Genomic DNA, 6000 nt, shown 5'->3' on the forward strand with positions numbered 1-6000 from the left:
GTTTTTCACTCAGAGGGTGGTGATGCACTGGAACATGTTGCCCAAGGAGGCTGTGGATGTCCCATCCCTGGAGGCATTCAAGGCCAGGCTGAATATGGCTCTGGGTAGCCTGGTCTGGCAGTTGGTGATCCTGCATATAGCAGGGGGGCTGAAACTAGATAATATCTGAGGTCCTTTCCAACCCAGACCATTCTATGACTATGAAATCTTCATTTTCAGCATATATTTAGATATGTTATATAAAGATCCTGTGCTGGAAGTACTATAGCACATATTATTTCAGCATGAGGAGGAGACAAGAACAATGCATAGCATAAATTCTCCTTATATTACTGTGTTCACAAGAGGAATAATGAACCTTACTGCAGATCTTGCTGCTCTCCCTCCAAAGGCAGGGAAAGATCATTACTTCTACGTTCTTGATAACATACCCTGGATTCAACTCAAATTCAGCCTCTGCTTCTCAGCCATGCTGTGCAATAGGCACCCACAAGATAACTTCCTCTAGCTGCTTGAGACAAACAGCTTTCTAATTGGAAACCGCTCCTAAGAAATAAATATGCTGCACATAAATTCAGAATTATATACAGATATGTATATGAAAAACAAAAAACCTATTAACATCAGTCCTTTAAAATCACTGTCTTAATTTGTTGGCTTTGCATTAACTGTCCCTAAATATAAAGTTGCCTTTCTGTTCTAATATGAGAAAGCTTTCCATGATTAAGCATCCTTTTGATAAAGCAGTGATATAATTTTAATTACTTCTCCATTAATGGCCTCACTGTTAATTCCTACAAGGTAATGTACAGAATGGCTTCTTGTCTTGTCCTTGCTTCACATCCTACTTGTTCATGCTAAAAGCTTCTTTTAATTGAATTAGGGGGGAAAAAAAATCAAGCAGGCAAATTTGTAATACAGCTAACAACGTACACAATCTGACATCCTCCATAGCACATTGCTTACATACACAAGTGAGATAAGAATTACCACTAAGATGAAAAAGCGTTTTTCATCTTAAGGGCCCATTTCCAATCTCATGAAACTTACTAAAAATATGTTCCTTTTGTGATATATATTTGCAATTTCAATGCTAGCAATGGCAGCCAAAGTGGGAACTTTGAAGGAAACATTAAGCTCAATTAGTTCAATCATTAAAGTTATGCAAATGTAAAAACTTATTCTTTCTTTTGCAACATGGCTACATTTTAGTAGAAATTGTAATATTCAAGAAGTGAGGATGGAATAGAAATGTAAAGAAGTTAATGGCATCATCACGTGATGCCATCCTGATCTAGTGCTGGATATGGAGGTTGGCAACCCCTCCCATGATGGGAGGCTGGAACTAGATAACCCTTAGCATTCCTTCCAATCCAGGCCATTTTATGATTTTACATTTCTATGATCAAAGGGTGAAATCCAGCCCCAGCTGTGGTTAATAGCAGAGTTCCTCTATATTTTAATAGGAGCATGTTTTTATTTATGCTCTTCACATGGCAACAGGAGTACTGACACAGTTATGAAAGGGAAACTGTTGGGGTTACATGTCTGTAGGAAAGGCAAACTTTTACTACGTGCTAATAGCTAAGGAAGGTCTGAAATAAAATGCAGTAAATGAAAAAAGTGCTAGAAAGTCAGACTTGTACTGCGCATCATATGAAGTCTTTGTTACCTGTATTATGACAGTGCTTGCCATTGTGCTGAAAAGCAGTGACAAAAAAAATCACATTTTTTGTCAGAAGACCATGCCCTGCATCAATGTTCTCCAAGAGGGAAGATTCTTCTCTTAGACTCGTGTCACTTGCTCTTCAGCAGCTATCTATGTCTATCCATTTCAAATACGGGAAGAATAAGAACTGCACTCTGTGAGGATCCCCACTTCCTGCTGCCCAGGATAAGCTAAAAGATAATTCTCATAAAGCCAGCAGACCTGCTGCTTCACACCTAAACAGGGCATTCTTGCAGTGGTGGCAGAAAGTTTCTTTCCCCTACAGGGTTCCATTCCTACAGTTTCTGAATCAGTGCTTAATTACATGCTATTTTCTTCAACAAAAGCCATTAAGGAAAATGTAATGAAATAAACTAATTTTGTGCAGTCATAGTCATTATTAGAGTAAGATTTTCAGTTTGGCAGTCATCTTTGAAAGCAAATTGCACAAGGTACTTGTCTTTGCAACTGGATCTGCTTTTCTAAAGACCCCCAAAACAAAGAAAAACATACAACAAATCCAAACTATTGAACTAATTCTAAACAGAAAAAAAATTGAATTACATGTTTTTAAAATCAATGTTCAAAAGTGTCCTCCATGGCAGTACAGTAATTCAGAGTCAAATGTTTCTTATCTTGTACTGAATTCAAGAGAACTGTCTTACTGGTTGCAATTTAGTCAGGTGAATCACATAAACGCCAGAGTTACTCAATAAGCAAAATTTTAATATCCATACACATTGTGAATTACTTATTCACAAGTGGCCATGCTCATATTTGAAAAAACAACAAGCAACCAATGGATTTTGATTGCTCAGGATTAAACCTATTGTAGAATCCTCTTCTTCAATCATAAAATCATGGAATTGTTCTGGTTGGAAAAGACTTCAGAGATCAAGTCCAACCATGACCCAACCATACTAAGCTAACAACCCTCTGCTATCTCATGAGCACCACATCCAAATGGTTTTTAAACACATCCATGGATGGTGACTCAACCAACTACTCAGGAAGCCTAATCTGGTGCTTAACAATCCTTTCTGTTAAGAAGTTTTTGCTGATATCCAACCTAAACTTTCACCAGTTCAACTTAAGGCCATTTCCCCTCACCCAGCCACCAATGAGAAGAGACCAACCCCAGTCTCGCTGCAAGCACCTTTCAGGTACTGGAAGAGAGTAATAAGGTCTCCCCTCAGCCTCTTCTTCCCCAGACTAAACAGCCCCAGTTCCCTCAGCCTTTCCTCAAAGGGCTGATTTTCCAAGCCCTTCACCAGCCTTGTTACCCTTCCTTGGCCTTTAAGAGAATCTTGACCAATCAGGAAGATACTTAGATAACAAAATATTAAAAACCAAACAAAAATGAAACAAATTCAAGAGAGCAGAAGGAAGTACAATGTCTCCTTTCTTCCGAAGCTATGAAGGTCAGTTTTGATATTCAACTACCGCATCGCACACTGGGAATAAAAACTTTGCATTTTGATTGTAATTTATTTTTCTGTCATGTTCAGAATCACCAACAAAGAAAATTACTCTAATTGCAATGTTCTGCACCAGCTTACTGGATTGTTAGGGCAGTGCATCACACAACTTACTAGATCAAAGACATTGATGCCTATACCATATCCTTTTTCAACACAGACAAATCAACTTAAGCTCTCTTATAAAATCTAAATATTTATGACAAAAAAATTGCAAGTTTCAAACCTTCCAGGCACCAGTTACATGACTCCGGATTCAGAACTATGAAATAATCATAAGAAAAAGCAGTCATATTGTAGAACTGCATTAAAAAAAGAAGAGTAGCAAAATCAATTTTAATTAGTTCCCAAAGAGTGAATATGTAGAGACCCTAAACCTTTCTCCAATATATTAATTTAGCTTAATTTTTATTTGGTTAGTTTTATGGAATTCATCAAAGGGATGCTGAGTGACTGAAAAGGTGCACATGAAAGCACTGAAATAACTGAACTGCATACAAAGAAGATGTTTCTACATTCTTAAAAATAGTCTTTTTTTTTTTTCTTTTTTTTTTTCCCTAATATATTCTGTTACAGAGCTACGTAGAAATATCTGGAGAACAACTCTCTATGGTTGTACATGCAGAACAACCTATTTAAACATGTTATTTGTGACTGAATTAAAACTGTCCATACAAAAACAAAAAGGCCACCCTGTGTATGATTCTTAAATTGTACTTTTAAACTTCTAAGTAGATTCTCCTTATAGATGGATGGTTTGTATTTCACAGATATGCGGTATCATAACAGAAATCAGCTTAGTTCTGAGTGAGGTTTGAATGCTACTGGCATTCTTCTAAAGCTAAATTACATTGCATGGCTTTTCCTGAGGAAGAGAATGCAAATTGAGCTGGCTGCAGAAATTTTAGGCTATGCTCTCTTATTTTGTTTCCTCTGAAGTTTAAATTTGTGACTTTTACTAAAACTGATATTCTGTTGCTATTCATCAGCGTTGACAGGATAATGAATTAGGACAGGCACAGCCTACGTCTGACTGAGAGGGACAATAAGAGTTATTTCTTCCACTAATTTTGCATTTCTTGTGCCCTGTAAATCAGTTGTTTTAGCCCTAGATATTTTCTAGTTTGCAGACTATAGGAATTATGAATAGTGCTTTGTTCATGAAACTTCCCCTTTATACACTGAAAACACCTGCCAGTACAAAAAGACTCCATCTCCAACTGAAATGTTGATGGAAAGCAGCATAAATATTTTCCAATAGTCATACAGTTGGGCTTGGGGCTTATTTCAGGCACTCATACCACATGTCCAGCTCAGAGCAGGTGAGCCTGTACAATTAACATTTTGGTATTTGCTGGGGTTGTAAACTCAGTTTTACAATAGCATTATATGATGCATAGTATTTTTTAAGGAGAAGTGAAAGCAAGTGTCTAGAACTAGTACCTTTTGCATGGATAATAGATTTGAAAATATATATATTGTAACATTCTCTCACCATCTGGTACATAAAATGGTATTTCTTCCCTATAAAAATGTTGGTGCTGTAATACCTAGTCGACCAAATCTTAGCATTCAATGAGCTATGTGTTAAATAATATTCCTTCTGTGTTTGCATGAAGTACTAACCCTAAAAACAACACTGTCAATAAATACTCTCAGTAATGCTAATAAAAGACAAATGAAATCGCAGAAAGCTGAGGATGAGAATGACAAGTGTGGTGAATAAATTGTAAAATATTACTTCAGTAGCCTATGAATGAAGTTCTAAGTGCAGATTTCTTGACAAAACAAGTAAATATTTAGGTCGATCAGGATTCATGGGAGCCATCTTCATCAAAGATATCAGGTGTGCTCTTGATATGCACACAGAACCCATACACTTCAGACTAAACTACAGTTTCAGCAGAACAAGATCCTGTAGGCTAGCAGAGGAAGGTTTTAGTTACCTACAGAGAACCAAAAATGAGAAGAAGAAAATCTAGTTGTAGAAGAATACTCTGAAAGATAGGATAGTAACAAACTGAGATGGAATACTGACCTTTCAGTTTCCACAGCAGTTTGTGAGCTGGTAGCACCAAGTGGCAGGGTGCAGAAAAGTCTGTCTTAGTGGATATTATTTAAGGAGCTGTGGTGTTTTCTCACATCAGGAAACACATTTAGATACAGAGAGTATTTCTGGAGTCCTACTTGTACAGTACTTCCAGGGCTGGGCAGAATCAGTTTGCTTGATTCCACCCTAAGTGGTCCCAGGCTTGGAACTAAATTGAAGGTCATGCACTTAATTTACCTAATTGCCTTACTGTATAAGGTCTCTGTATTTAAATGGTAAGCATATCTGCCAAAAGGCATGACAAACTGTGGCTCAATACCAATGCTTAAATGCAAAAGTACTGATGCACATTCTGCCACCAGACATTGTATAGTTTTATACATCCATTACACTGTTACAAGCACATAGACGTGAACACTTGTATCCAAGTCATCTATATTTTAGCCAACACTATCTCTTTTAAACAGTGTCTAGTACCTACCAGGGAAGTTGATGCAACACTGAAATCCATTGTTTGGCAGTCTTAGGCTCTTCAGAAAGTACTTACTGTTTTTCCTCTGTCTAGATCACTCAATGGGTTCAGCAAAACCAAGAATACTTCATAGGGTTTATTTTATAATTAGGCCATAACGGTACAGAAGTAAAAATTCCTGTTGCTATTTCTTCTGTAAGCTTCGACCTGTCAGTTGTGTTGCTGGCAACTGCATGTCACCAAGATCCTCTTCTCTCTCAGAATTAACTTTTTTTCACCTTCTTTGTGCCAC

Source organism: Coturnix japonica, chromosome 8, assembly GCF_054131305.1.
Source record: "Coturnix japonica strain WE chromosome 8, WE-NBRP24, whole genome shotgun sequence".
NCBI lineage: Eukaryota > Metazoa > Chordata > Aves > Galliformes > Phasianidae > Coturnix > Coturnix japonica.